Below are 16233 nucleotides of genomic sequence, written 5' to 3' on the forward strand. Positions count from 1 at the left end.
ATGGGTTTCTTTATGTTTGTGATTAATTGGTTTATATATTTGGTCACTTCCAAGTTGAGGGCATAAATATTTACAATTGTTAGATCTTGTTGGTGGATAGACCCCTTAATTATTTAAAAAAAAATTTTTTTTAACGTTTACTTATTTTTGAGACAAAGACAGAGCATGGATGGGGGAGGGTCAGAGAGAGAGGGAGACACAGAATCCGAAACAGGCTCCAGGCTCTGAGCTGTCAGCAGCTCAGTCAGCTCGACACGGGACTCGAACTCACGGACCGCGAGATCATGACCTGAGCTGAAGTCAGACACTCAACCGACTGAGCCACCCAGGCGCCCCTAGACCCCTTAATTATGATAGAATGCCCTTCTTCATCTCTTGTTACAGTCTTTATTTTAAAGACTGTTTTAACTAGTTTGTCTAAGTATTGCTACTCCACCTTTCTCTTGACAGCCATTAGCGTGATAGATGGTTCTCCATCCCCTTACTTTCCATCTGTAGGTGTCTTTACTAAAATAAGTCTCTTGTAAGCAGCATATAGATGGACCTTGTTTTCTTATCCATTCTGTTACCCTATGACTTTTGATTGGAGCGTTTAGTCCATTGACATTTAGAGTGAGTACTGAAAGATAGGAATTTAATGCCATTATGTTGCCTGTAGAGATGGTGTTTCTGGTGATGTTCTGTGGTCCTTTCTAGTCTTTGTTGCTTTTTTCTTTTTTGTTTTGTTTTGTCTTTTCTCCACTCAGAGTCCCCCTTAAAATTTCTTGAGGGTCTGGTTTAGGGGTCACAATCTCCTTTAGTTTTTGTTTGGGGAACGCTTCATCTCTCCTATTGTGAATGACAATAGATAATGCTGGATAAAGAATTCTTGGCTGCATATTTTTCTGATTCAGCACGTTGAATATACCCTGCCACTTCTTTCTGGTCTGCCAAGTTTCTGTGGATAGTCTACTGCGAACCTGATCTGTCTTCCCTTAAAGGTTAAAGACTTTTTTTTTCCCTTGCTGCTTTCCTAACTCTTTCCTTGTCTGTGTATTTTGTGAATTTGACTATGATACACCTTGGCGATGGTCAATTTTTTTGAATCTAATGGGAGTTCTCTGTGCTTCTTGGATTTTGCTGTCTGTGTCCTTCCCCAGATTAGGGAAGTTTTCTGGCATAATTTGCTCACATAAACCTTCTGCCCTTTTTTCTCTCTATCTTCCAGGACTCTGATGATTCAGATGTTATTCTTTTTTAATAAGTCACTGAGTTCTCTAAGTCTTGTATCATGATCTTTTGCCTTTGTTTCTTTTTTTCTGCTTCATTATTCGCCATAATTTTATCTTCTGTATTGCTGATTTGCTGCTCTGCTTCATCCGTCCTGCCATCATGGCATCCATTCAAGATTGCATCTCAGTTATACCATTTTTCATTTTGGCCTGCCTAAATTTTATTTCTTTTATCTCTGCTGAAAGGAATTCTCTGGCGTCTTCTCTGCTTTTTTTAACCCTGGATAGTATTCATATTATCATGATTCTAAATTCTAGTTCAGACATCTTATATCTGTGTTGATTAAGTCCCTGGCTGTCATTTTTTTCTTGTTCTTTCTTTTGGGTTAAATTCCTTCATTTTGTCATTTTGGAGGAGGGAAAAAATTAATAAAAAATTAAAATTAAAAAATTACAAACAAACAAAAAAAAACAAAGGAAGCTAGATCCTGGGTGTGTTTCAGTCTGCTTGTTGAAAGAGCTTGATAGAATAGAGAAAAAAGGGAAAGGAAAGAAAAAGCAAATGTAAGAAAAAAATTTAATTAAAAAAGATTTATAGAATAAAATGAAATGAAATAGAATTAAAAAAATTAAATAATAAAAAAGTGAAAAAAATGAAAAAAATGTTCTCTTTTTGTGTCTAAGAAAGAGAAAGAAAAGAAAGAAAAAAAGAACACAATTTAAGCAAAAACAGAAACAAAGAAAACGAACAAATAAATGAACCAGCAAACAGAATGAAACCCAAATGAAGTTACATCTGCTTTCCCCTATAACCAAAACTATGTAGCCCTCTATAGTACACTAAGCAGGTGAAGTGACTTGTGCTGGTGGTCTTGGGATGTGCTTGGAGGGCACAGTTGGGTGGGGCTTGGTGTAATGGCTCCATTCTCCACCAGGTGGCCCTGCTGCGCTTATTAGGGTGGATCAGTGTGAGTGGTTGCGTGCGTGGGAGAGATGGAAATGATTTCACCCAGCTCCCTAGTCTCTGACACAGGAACTTCACACTCTCACTAACCCATGATCAAGCACCCCTCCTTTGTCTCAGGCTTCTGTCCACTCCCCACCTCTACCCTGTTCAAGTCCAAGCTGTCCATCTGCCAGGTGGCACCTCTCTCCAGAGTTTTATCTCAGATAGGATTGTGTTTCAAAACCCCACACTCAGAGACCCCCACAGCTTGGACCCAACTCTCTAGGGGAGGGTCTCACTGACCAATGGTCAGGTGCTGGCTTGCCCTGGAAAACATTTGTGCAATCACACAGCAGCAGAGGTTCAAAGATTATGGCAAATCACAACACATAGCTGGTTCCAGGCTTCACCATACTCTGGCATCTTTGTCCCAATACCAGCAAACGTGGTTGCACTCCGGGGTCCACTGGGACCTTTGCCTGTGGGGAAGCGGTATGGCCTCCACCATATGCTCTCCATGCAGGGGAACTGCTTCTCCCCATGTGGCATATCCTGCTCCTGGGGATTCACCCTACTTCCTCACCCAAGCCCTGCCAGGCACTGAGCTCCTCCACTGTTTATAGCATCCTGGTGGTATTGAAACCCTCTACTTTCCCCCTGCCCGTGGTTTTGGGGAACAGATTTCTTATTCGGTGTTTTTACTCTTTCTCTTTAACTGCTTTCTGGGGGAGTGCTTTTCTCACATGATCCCAATGCATGACACTCTCTTCCTTTCTCTTTCTCTCTCTGTCCTGTCTCCGCAAAAATGACTCCCTACCCTCTGTGGCTTTTCTCTACCCCAGTTCAGCTCTCTGCATTGTGTACCTGCTTAGTTCTGTGGCTCAATTTATGCAGATGGTTGCGTTAATCCTCAGATCAACTTTCTAGGTGTTGAAAAATGGTTTGGTCCTGATTTGTCTGTGTTTCAGAGACAAGACAAGCTCAGGGTCTGCATGGTGCTCCACCATCTTAACTGCTCTCCTGGGATAGAATCTTTTACACAACGTAGCTTAGGACTCCAGGATGTCATAATACAAACCAGAATTCCTAATAACCAACCTCCCATACACAAACTGTCTAGTTCTCTTGTCAGTAACCAAGAGGTTTGGCAATTGAGGAAACATTACCCTAAAACAAAAGCACTCTGTTTTCTCTTCAGAATGAAAATAGGCAAACTCTTATTTTATGATCCATGAAACAAACAAACAAAAGATAAGTATTAGAACACAGATTTTGGATGCCTCAGTCGGTTAAATATCTGACTTTGGCTCTGGTCATGATCTCACCATTCATGAGTTGGAGCCCCATGTCAGGCTCTGTGCTGACAGCTCAGGGCCTAGAGCCTGCTTCAGATTCTGTCTCCCTCTCTCTCTGCCCCTCTCCCGCTCATGCTCTATCTCTGTCAAAACAAAAAACATTTTTTAAAAATTAAAAAAAAACCCCACAGATTCTAATAGCAGTATCGGGGGAAATGATATAAAATGGAGAAATTTAACACAAAGAGAAACAATGAGTGCCATAGGTTTTAACATCTCCATACTAACCAGGAAAACACTTTGAAAGAAATAGAGCCCACAAACCACAGGCAGCTAATCTCTGCTGAAGAATTCCAACTGCATATCAAGAGCCCACCTGTTATAAAATTGAATCTAGACAAGTGTTTTTAGTTTTTGTTTGTTTTTGGTTTTCACTGCCCTTTTTAAAAACATCTAAATCACTTTTCTGGTGGTACTTGGACTAATCTCCAGAATAGTAATAGCCCACAGGGTAAACTAATGAATTTGGCTATTAGAAGGCAAGAAAAATTCAAAATGAAGAATTAAAGGAAACGACAATTTCATCATTATGTGAAGTTCTGCCAGGATGATTTAGCCATTCCATTGCCACCAAGCTGCTTAGGGTGTTGTTTGAATGCAATTTAAAAAGACGAAAAACAAACCTGGGAAAGATTTCCATTTGTCCTTAAAGAGTTGAAGATAAAAATTACAAATCAGTTATAAAATTGGTAGCAATGATCCTCAGAATCTCCAGGTTGCTCTTCTCTGTTTTCTCCCGTTAGTTATCAGGCCACAGAACTGGCCGTGATATGTCTGGAGTCCATCAAAATGGCAGCAAAACTATTTCCCATCCCGCGTGTTCTTTTTACTACGTGAGTTTAACTCTCCTCCTCCCAAGAAATGAATCTATCCTTGAATCTGGGCATGCTTATGACTACAGCAAAAGTGATTTTTTCAGTCTTCATAGTAAAAGGTGATGCAGCTTCCACCTAATTTTCGTGGGGTGTTTACTATTGGAACTCAGCCAGCAAGCCAGCCATGCAGAAACCTGAGTTTGTATGGGTATTTGGTGTTTTGTCAGCCTAAACTGGGGTTTCAGCCAAAAGGAACCATCAACCACCAGATACTAGTGAACAAACCTTTGAATGATTCCAGCCCCCAACTGGCACAGCCTTCCAGGCTTCCAAACTGAGGCCCCAGGCACTGTAGAGTAGAGACATCCCCACTAGGCTCTTTCTGTATTCCTGACTTAACAGTTCTGGGGCATAAGAAAATGGTTGTTGTTTTATATCTTTAAGTTCAGGGTGGTTTGTTAAACAACAGTGATAACAGGAGCATTAATCATGGTTAACCCTCCAGCTGTCATTTGAATCCCATGTGTTTTACCTCCTTGGAGACCCCATTCATTGGTTCATTCAATAAATATTTATTTATCACACGTGAGACACTGTTCTAGGCTTTGGAAATACAGTGGTGAATGAGACAAGTTTCCTGCCACACTGAAACTTCCATTCTGTTAGATGGTACTAAATGCCACAGAGAAAATTAATATGGGTGGGTTGATAAGGAGTGATTGGGAGGCTACCTTGATTGAGGGTGATTGAGGTTGGTTTTTCAGTGGAGGTAATTTATAAGCTAAGACCTGAATGATGAGAATTAGCTGTGGGAAAGTCTGACAGGAAAGCATCCTAAGTAAAGGGTGGAAGAAATACTAAGGCTCTAAAAGGAGAGGGAGCTCAGCATGGCTAAACAACAAACAAAAGGCCAGGGCTAGATCTTGCAGGGCTTTGTAGACTAGGATATGGAGTTTAAATTTTACTCCAAGAGAAATGGGAAGCTATCCATTGTAGGCAGCCTCTAGGATGCCTCCCAATGGTCCTGTCCTATAGGAATCCCTTCCCTTTGAATGTGGAATGGATTTATGGACTCATTTCTTACAAATAGAATATGGTAAAAAGTAATACAAATGGTAAAAGTGACAGGGTGTCACTTCCAAAGTTAGGCTGTAAAAGAGTTGAACAGACATTTCATCAAAAGTGTACAAATGAAAAAATAAGTACATGAAAGGTGAGCAGTGTTATTACTCATTAAGAAAATGCAAATTAAAAATACCATGGGGATACTATAACACAACTATCAGAATGTCTGAAATTAGAAAGACTGACCATACCAAGTGTTGGAAAGGATGTGAGACAACTGGAGCTCACATACACTGCTAACAGGAATGTAAAATAATATAGCCACTTTGGAAAACAATTTGGCAGTTTCTAAAAACCTATCCCTTAACCCAGACATTCCTCTGCTAGGTATTTACCCAAGAGAAATGGAAGCATGTGTCTATCTGAAGACCTATACCTAAATGTTGATAGCAGCTTTATTTGTAGTGGCCAGAAAACTGGAAACAACCTAATGTCCACCACTAGGTGAATGGATAAACAAATTGTGTATGTCCATAGGACCGAAGACTGTCACACATGCAACAACGTCAGTGACTCTCAACTATCCTGAGGGAAGGAAGCCAAGAAAAGAGAAGTACATAGTGTACAATTACTTTTATATAAAATTCTAAAAGATGCACACTAAACTTTAGTGACTTGAAAGCAAATCAGTGATTGCCTAATGATGGTGGGGTGGCAGGGAAGGATTATGAAGGGGCGATAGAAAATGTTCGGGAAGTGATTATGTTCATTGTCTTGATTGTCATAATGGTTATGAGAGTTATATTCATTTGAGAAGTCACAACTTATCCCACTGTACACTTAAAATATGTCTGGTGCATTTCATGTTGGTTATACCCCCAGTGAAGCTGTTAAATGTACCCCATCTAGCTTCCACCCTTTACTGGGTCTTCAAGGATAAACTTCCTGAAAGACTTATCCGCACCCTATTAATCCACATCTTCACCACTCTCACCAGTGCCACAAACCCTCTCATATTTGTCACACCCAAGATGCAGGTTTTAGTCTCTCTCCTCCCTGCTGCCTCTGACCTTGTGACCACTTCCTCCTTCTTAAAACTCTCTGCTAATGTAAGTCCCATGCTACCAATCTCTTCAGGATTTTCATCTCTGGAGACTTTTGCTCTAAGGCTAGAATTAGAGCCAGGGTAAGGACCTTACCACCTGGATGTCCCAAAGGTTTCTCAGGTTCAATTTGTCCAAAGCTGAAGTTAATTTTCCTTCCCCCAACCCACTCTTCCTTTTTTAAAATTCCCACTGTTTAATGGTATCATCGTCCACCTAGTTGCCCAAGCCAAAAACCAAGTATTCATTCCCACTGTTCTTTGTCCTCAACCCAACAGCCTAAATACCTTCTTCTCTGGACACTCTCCCTCTTTCCACCCTTTCAACACCTCCCCACACAGCCAGAATTGCCTCCATTGCCATTGTCCATGTCCTTGAGCGAACTACTATAACAGCTCCTAAAAGGTTTCCCTATCCCTGTCTAATCTGTGCTTTCCTTCTAACTGCTGTCAGAGAGCTTTCTTCCTTAAAAAATCTAATTTTTCGGGGCACCTGGGTGGCTCAGTAGGTTAAGCGTCCAACTTCGGCTCAGTTCACCATCTCATGGTTCCTTGAGTTCAAGCCCCACGTCAGGCTCTGTGCTGACAGCTTGGAGCTGGGAGCCTGCTTTGGATTCTCTGTCTTCCTCTCTCTCTACTCCTTCCCCCCTCTCCATTTCTCTCTCTCTCTCTCTCTCTCTCTCTCTCTCAAAAGTAAATATTAAAAAAATCTAATTTTCTTCCTTCACTTGGAGTGATGATGTGGAAAACACTAATGTCATTGTACAAAGACTAGAAGTGTTCAGTTCCACACTTGTTGGGCCTCTCAGCTCACATATGGTCCTTCCACCATGTTGGGATCACCGGAGGGTATTGGGGAGAGTATTGTGGGGGGCCACGTGGAAGCATGCCCAGTATCTCTGCCTAGAATTGACAGTGGTGTGTGGTCACAGTGGCAGTGGTGTGCGATGAAAGTATAAATGACAGATTTAGCCCAACTCCTGCCAAATGGTAGGAACTTGGGAAGCAGAATGATGATTAGTGGAAGGTTAGTCCCCCTATCGGCTGATATTTCAACCAAAGTTATTGGGAATAATGATCACCGAAAAAGAAACCTATGATGATGAATTTTGTGTGTTAGTTGCCTAGGTCATGGTGCCCAGATAGTTGATCAAACATTATTCTAGATGTTTCTTTGAAGGTGTTTTTTGTCTGAGATTAACATTCAAATCCGTGAACTTTGAGTAAAGCAAATTCCTCCCCATAATGTGAGTGGGCCTCATTCAATCAGTTGGAGCCTTTAACAGAACAAAGACTGACCTCCCCTACTCAAGAAGGAATTCGTCCAGCAGACAGTCTTCAGACTTGAACCGCAGCAGTGTTTTTCCCTGGCTCCCCACCCTGCTTCCTACCTGCAAGTATAATCACATGAGCCAAATCTATTTCTCTGGAATTCATTTTAAGGAATTGGCTCACATGATTATATACACACACACATCCTACTGCATCGGTTTCTCTGATGAACCCTGACTGATACAGAGCCTGATAGCATCAGTCTTTAGGAAAATCAAGGCTCCATCATAGCTGGACTTCAGGTAGAGAGGGCTGACGAAAGCAAAGGCTGGCCTTTGCTCTGCCCCTGCTATGAGCTGGGCATATGGAGAAGACACAGGAACCAAGATTCATAAACAAATTTGGATCAAATTCTGTTTTCTTTCATGTTTTTTTTTTCAAGCATTCGTTTGGGAATTGAACATGCTGAACATTCAAACCATTGCAGCCATAACTAATGAAAAATTAATAAAATATGGTAAATGTTAGACTTTATTGAACAATAATGGCCGACATCTGTGTACCATTTCCCAAACCAGCTCTTCCGGTCAGTCCCCAAACTGCTTTTCTTACAGGGAAGTGGGGACCAGCCCACTTTACAGAAGGAGACACAAGTGCCAGCATCTTGTGACGTTCCTTGCCCTGCTACTTTGTCTGTCGGTCCCTCAGCACAGAACTTGACAAATAACCAGCAGGAGCCTGGCCAGTTAGAGGAGAGAAACAAAGAAGGAAACAGGGAATTGGAATCTGCCACGAGAAAAGCAGAGTGAAAAACAGTTAAGGAAAGGAACTGGTAAAGAGGGAAATAAAACAGTAGAAGTGGCAGTAGGGATTCTCTGCACAGAAACCAGACACAGAAAGCTTCGTAGGAAGTCTTATGCTGAGAAAGTCACAGATAAATCCTTCATTTCCCTTACAGCTCTAGAATTCTGTTGTACAAAATGTCACATTCCTCCTTCTTTGTACTTTACTGTAATCCCACCTCAACAAAAGGTTTTCCTGGGCTACCGGGGGGTTGAGGCTGTAAAGTGCATGTACTCCACACTAAAAGTAAATTCTTGTATTAGTTATCCAAACTGTTTGAAATGAGGAACGAAATTTTCAACTCCTATCTGCCTCTTTATCAGCAAATAGTAATTTAAAGCCATTTACCAGGGCTGTGGCTCCCCAGTAACAGACTATGGCCTATTAAAATTAATCCTGATAGAAGATCCTTGCTGCTTTCTCTAAGCACATTCAGGCCACTGGTTTATGAACAGGATGAACAGACGGCCCATCCCAGAGGGCTTGAGGGAGGAAGCACGTTAAAATGGACGCCTGCCTTTTTGTTTGCTCAGCTGCTTGGAAAAACTAAGACCGAGGGAAATGGGATTAATCAAGGGGGCAGTTGCCCATGGAAAAAAAATAGGAAGACTCTGGTGAGAAAATCCCAGCCAAATAAGGTTCAAGTTGAAGGGAAAGAATTCTTTTCTCTTCAGATTTTCACATGGTTGAATGTTATTTGGTGACAAATCTTCCATTTCTGGCCACCACAGCATTTTATGAACTTTACAATAGTGTGGGAAGAGAGATTTGAGAGAAAAAAATAATTAAATGTTTAATTCTCTGAAAATTCATGTAATGTTACTTTAATTAGCAAATTTAATGAAGATTATCGGTTAGATAAGTGATTGTGATTGAATAACGTCTTTTCTTTGATTTTTCATATGAACTAACTCACAAACCAGAAAAAAAGTTCTTAAAAGGTCACATGTACTGATTTGTGGTATAGGCTGCATAGATGTTGTAGCTGAGGCCTCTCTTCTCAGTTTAGGAGAAAGAATCTCTTCAGAATCAAGACAGACTCTTGACCTAAAATATCTTCTCCTCCCCTTGACTTAGTTCACTTCCCTGTGACACACTGAAATTCCGGCAACAAGATTACTAGGTTAACAAGGATCTTCCTTTGAGACCATAGATATTTCTAAAAGGTTTGTGGCCGACCAGTCATTTACACACCAGTATGAATTGGTTCCAAATGGCTATCTGACCTAAGGTGATAACCTCTACTAAAGGAGTGGAGTTTGATAGGAGGTAAAGGGAGAAAATTGAGAGGTTTTTGAACAACTGGAGAGGAAGAGTAGACCAGAGAGAGTATTACAACAGGGTTTACATAGCAGGAAGACCCTAGAGGGCCTCCTATCCAGGATTTGGAGAATATGTAGAACAGGCAAAGTAGGAGAATGTCAAAACAAAACTTGGCTTGGAATTGGTTCAGATTCCATGCTGGAGGGCAGACCTCCTATATGTAAATGGACCTTGTCTAAGATTTTTCATAAAACATTGAGTACATCGTATATCATAAGATGGCTACAAAAATTATTTCATCAAAAATAAATGCAGATAAATATGCTTATGCTTCTTTTGTGCTCAAAGAAAGTGGTTTTCACATATATTTATCAGAAAATAGAAAAGGAGAGTAAGGGAGGTAATTTGCAAAGTCACTAAAGGGTGAGATGTCACAATTTCCTTTCCTTTCCTTTCCTTTCAAATTTTACGTGGAAGGGAGTTTGGAGTTGAGCCTTGCGTGGAGGGAAAGAAGAACCAGGCCTTGACTATAATGTCAGCACACAATATATCTCACTCTTTGCAGTCTGAGGTCTATCAGAGGCTATGAAATAAACTGGTGACCAGCAGCAGGATGGAGTTCGAGAAAGCTGGCTACCCCTCTCCTCTTGCTAGACCTGGCCAAAATCAAGTGTCTGGTCACCTTTAATGTTCTGTCTTGCACAAAAAAGAACACAGCTCTGGAAAGCTTCAGCTAGGGGAAGTGAGGGGGAGGCACAAGGGATGCCCATGAAATATATAGTAGGGAGAATTATTCAAAAAAGAAAAAGTCCTTGATTTTCTTCCCAAAACTTTGGAGGAGAGAACAGTCAAGCATAGTAAATAGGACAATAAAGGTGATCGAGATCAGAAAATTGAAGGGGTGGCTGTCAATCTCCAACTATGTCTTTATGGGGAGAGGGTTTATGTACCACTAACTTTGTGGCCAGTTTCTCTGGATTTCAGTCTCCTCCTGTTTAAAATGAGGGTATTGAACCAGACAAACTCCAAGATGCCTTTCAACGCTTAAATGATATGATTCTAGGATGATTAATGTTTTAATACATTCTTTGGCAACATCTGCATCTATTTAAGCTCATAAATGTTGAGAAGAAATATTTGGTATGCAGTAAACCAGGAAGCAGGTAGCTCCCTGTAAATAAATACTCCTCCAACATTGATGATATTTCGGGTCTTATCAACCCTTGCTGTACTCCCATACTTGCCCATATCTTATGGAACTGGATAATGTTTTCCATCACCTAGAATTCTTGAGCTTAATTTAATTTTTATATCTAGTGGATGACAGCTCTGAGTAATTTAAGATTGTCTATAAGGCTTTAAAAAAAACCCTGAAGTTGTCAGAAGACAAAAAAAAAAAGTCCTATAATGAATGATGTGAGAGGAACATCATTTCCAGCAGACAAGAGAAAAAGGTAGTTTGAAGGACTATTTTTTATAATGCACAGAAAAAAAATGTTTGATAATGTAAGTAAAGGGTTGCAAATTGTGGGTCTTTGGCCACGTCCACTCTACAAATGGATTTTTTTGACAGGAAAGAGTTTTTCAAAATCATGAATTTGAGTGATTTTCAGATGGGCATGTACTGACCGTCTGGGTGAGCATCCCCTCAGCCAGCCACTCACCCTGTTACCCTACCCCAGACCCTTTCCACCTCTGTGCAGACCCTGGGTACCAGGGCATTGGAGTTTGTGTGTGTCAAGAGTATAAATGAAAATTTTTGCCCAATATTTTTCTTTTCTGAGAGGCTACAGTAAATCCCATGGAAACTTCCTAGGTCACTAGTAGAAGATACATACTTATTACATGGAAGTGTTCTTTACCTCTGAATCTCAGTTTCCCTAACATCTTCTGTGTTTTAAGAATCCCCATAAACGATTCTCAGATAATTTATAGAATTAACGTCCCCCCGGAGTACAAATTTCATTAAGATTACAGGGTTTATTTTCTCTAGAATTAGGTATAAAAAGGGAATTTTAACTCAGAAAGACTCAGCCTTTTCTGGGAGGAAACCAATTTCCTTGTATAGTCCAACTAAATAAGTGCTAGAATCAAAGGTTCTAATTCTGTTGTTTTGAATATTTCCTAAAGAATTGTTTGTAAGCATCTGAATACATAGTCATTGTTTACAAAGCTTGACACAACGTTGTCACCGATTTTAAGAAAAGCCGTTTTAAAACGTCAAAGAAAATTATGAATCTTTATGGTCACTGTGGAAACATTAGCATCTTTATAACATATTTTCTATTTTTAATTCCATATGGAGGATTTGGGGACCAAAACAAGGTTAACTTGAGACAGCCCTAATTTCCTTCCCAGCCCCCCAAAAATGTTTAAATAAATTCATGGGTACCATAAAGACATTTTATTTTAGGGTTTGGGCCACAAAGTGACCGGTTAAGTTTTTCAGGCTGAATGTGTTTTGTTTAGGAGGGTGGCAAGTTAAGAGGAAAGGAGAGAATTAAAATATTTGCAAGATGTCATTAATCTCCAGCAAGAGCTAGAGTTGTTTTTTTTTTCCCCCCCCTCTTCATTTCAGAACTAATCCAGCTTTCTGTTATTTGGCTCAGAAAAGTCTTAAATCTGTAACAAGAGAGTAACTTCCTGTTCTCAAGAGTATGGCTGCCAAAGAAAACATTTACAAGAAAAGTCCCAGGGCCAAAAAATTGCCTACTAATTATTTCTTAACCCCCTCCCACCCCTAATTCAGGAAGGTGAATGCTGTAAATGCTGTATGTTAAAACTCAAAAGTATGTGTTGAAAAATTAAGAGAAAACCCCTAAGAACTGTTTGCTATTTATTTATATTTTATTGCATTCAAATTACATGGGTTTTACGGCCCTTGGGCACAAATTAATGTTTCTTATAATATTTTGTTCGGAATTCCACAAAGATTATACTATGCCTTTATCAAAATACATGATGGCAGTTTTTACCGGGCACCTTCCCAACTGAAGACGGGGAAGCAACCCCAACCTTCAGGACCTGACTAGCACTGCCAGCTAGGCCATGAGTCGCTCCAAATTGGCCTGACTCAGCAGTGAGGTCTTGGTGTTCCCCTCGGTGATCTGTCTTATTCAGGGCAATGCCAATCAAAGTCCCAGCAGCCTTTGGTAGAAATGGACAGACTGGAAAACTCATATGGAAATGTGAAGGACCCAGAATACCCTAAACCACTTAGAAAAAGAACAGAGTTGGAGAGCCTGTGCCACCTGACTTCAAGCCTTATTAGAACACTCTGATGATCAAGAGAGTGTAGGCTTGGTATCAAGATGGCAAATAGATCGATGTTACAAAGTAGTGAGTGTATATATTGACTGATGCAAATATCGCCAAGTGATTTTCAACAATGGTACCGAAGCAATTAGGTGGAAAACGGGTAGTCTTTTCAACAAAGAGTGCTCAAATAATTTATACTATACACCATGTGTTAGTAATCTAATCCTGTCCTGACACATTATCCCAAACTTTAGCCACCAGGCTCCCTCTGGTTCTTTTTGCCTCTGGTCTCTCTTTCCAGAAATACATCTCCAGTCTCCTTTTTGGCCTTTCCCTTTCCTGACAAAATCAAATGGTTATTCTCAGATTTGCATAGGAGGAAAAGGACACTACAGTTTATTTAATCTGTGTATCCAGCCACATGTTTTCCCCCACTTCCCTCCCACACAATCCCACTCACTAGTCTTCATGGAGTCTCTAATCTGTGTTCAATAAGAGGAGATGCTTGGATTTGCAAATATTCATGATGCCACACCTCTTTCCCAATGATTACTAGTAATAATGGCAGGTGGCAACTGTTGGCATGTGTCTGGTGTAGTGCTGGCAAATTTTCCCACATTCTTTCACATGATCTGCACAGCAGGCCTATGAGGGGGGTACAGTTTGAGTTCGAGGCAAAACTACTCAGAGCACTGAGCCTGAGAGCTCAAGTGGCCTCACCAAACAGGTACTGTGATTTAGTTGCAGACCCGGGACTGACTCCGGACTTCCCACCTGTGTTCTGGAATTAACCCTGTGTGGTTTCAGACAATTTTCATCTCTGAGTTTGTTTCCTTGTCCACAAAATGGCACTAGTAACATCTTCCACATAGAATGGTTGCCAAGATTTAGTGTATATATGCCGGGTCCAGCTCAGTAACTCTTGGTGTCCTGTACTTCCCCAGCCAGGGCTCTTTCTGGAGTACTTTGCATTTGTAGATTTCTTCATGATTATCAGGGTTTGGAATGGGTACCCTCCTTTATGGGAAATTACCTCCCAAGGAGCTCACATCACTGGAGAGACAGGAAATGGACATGATGATCAGTTATTAGATAGAAGAAGGAGGGCCTAGGAAAAAGTACCCCTGGGATTTCAGAGACAGAAGAGATCAGGAAGAGCCAGACTCACTGGGAACAATTTTGCAGAGGCTAGGGTCTCGAGGTGCACCTGTCTGTCTCCCCAGCACCGATGGCATGCGCTGGTTGAACTGAACTGGGCCTCTGAGTCTGGATGTGAAGAAGAGCACTGTGGTCTGAGGTGGCCTGAGCCAACACACGAGGGAATCCTGCCCTTCCTGTCACATGCTCCCACCCCACCCCTTACCCTAGGGGGACCACCCCCAGAGCTCCTGGAGCAGGAAGACAGCATTTGTTGGGGGAGGAAGAGAGTGCCCAGGGTAGACTCAACACCAGCTCAGAGGTCAGCCTTGGTTGATGCCCCCTCTACAGGGGGGAGGGCCTGTCACATCAAGCAACTCCGAGCTCTTTCCAGATGTCTCTTTCCCTGCCAGCCCTGAAGTCTGGCCTCTGGGGCCGGTCCCACCCAGATTCTAACCCCATTTCGGTCACAGGGCTTGAATATTTTCTGTCTCCATGGCTGGCTCTTGCTTTTGACTAAGGAGCAGGCCTTCTCTGATTGCAGGATCCCGGGGAAAGCAAGCCCGCTTCCTCTAAGTCCAGGCCTGCTTCCTGTTGGCTGCCCATGTTCTCTCTGGGCCCTAGGGACGCCTACAGGCCTGCAGCTCACACCTGCACAGTCCCTGAGCTCAGGTATCCAAAGGCAATATCCTGAAGGAACTTTTTTCACTGCCTGTTAGGGGGACAGGTCTGCCTCAAGCAAGCAACTTTATATACTCCTTCGTTTTCTCATTCCCAGTGTTGGCAATGGGGTCAGGAAACCACATTCTCATCCTGTTGATAAGAATTTAAATGGACACAAACTTCCACAGCCCCGGTTGGAGCATATGCACCAGAAGACTTAAGTTGGCATAGTTTTTTAAAAATGTTTCTTTATTTTGAGAGAGAAAGAGCATGCGCACACAAGTGGGAGAGGGGCAAGGAGAGAGAGGGGGAGAGACAGTGAGAGAAGAAAGAGTCTGTGCTGTCAGCGCAGAGCCCAGTGTGGGGCTCAGTCTCGCGAACCGTGAGATCATGACCTGAATCAAAATCAAGAATCGGACGCTTAACCGACTGAGTCACCCAGGCACCCCAAGTTTACATCATTTTTGTCTCAGCCCAGGGATTCCTCTTCTAGGAATTTATCCTGAGAAAGTAGTTAGGCAAGCATACAAAGATGCGTGTAGAAGAGGATTCATCAGAGGACTGCTTAAGAAAAGGAGACAACTTCCAAAATTCCAACCTGACTGGATAGGTCCAGGAAGTCATAGTATGCCAATAAAATGGAATCCAATTAATTATAAGAAGCAGTACCATAGATCTATATACCTATTTCCATATCTAGATTGATCACAGTATAGTAAGTACATTACAAAGGTATGTATTGATAATAGCACTTAGTAAGTAAGTGCCTACTATGTGCCACGCATCACGTTAGAACTTCATGGACATTAACTCATGTAATCTTCACACCAACTCCGGTTAGGAAAGAACTATCACTGATTGCATCTTACAGGGGCTCGAAGAGGTTCTGCGACTTGCCCAAAGCATATACTAGTGACGGAGCTCAGTCCCCTGAGCCCATGTTACTAAATATCATGATTCTGCTTCTCAGTATACTGCCATGTTTGTTTTAAAAACAAAATAAATTGTGTGTGTGTGTGTGTGTGTGTGAAGAAAGCCAAGAAGGACTGAAATGAAAATATTGATAGAGGCACTATTCTAGAATGTTACTTTTTTATTTAGGATAAAACCTTGCATACAAAGCTATTTTTCATTTCAATAAGATAAAATTACTATGTAATATTAGAGTTTGCAGATAATGTTCAGGGTTTACACAACACACACACACACACACACACACACGCTGGTGCTCTCTCACATACACACACCCTCTCTTATGGTTTATAAATGCTTCTAAGGACTACTAACTGAAAGATCACTGTGC

The sequence above is a fragment of the Lynx rufus genome, unplaced genomic scaffold (genome assembly GCF_022079265.1).
Source record: "Lynx rufus isolate CCGP_SWC_20201006 ecotype Redwood Valley unplaced genomic scaffold, mLynRuf1.p SCAF_13, whole genome shotgun sequence".
Taxonomy (NCBI): domain Eukaryota; kingdom Metazoa; phylum Chordata; class Mammalia; order Carnivora; family Felidae; genus Lynx; species Lynx rufus.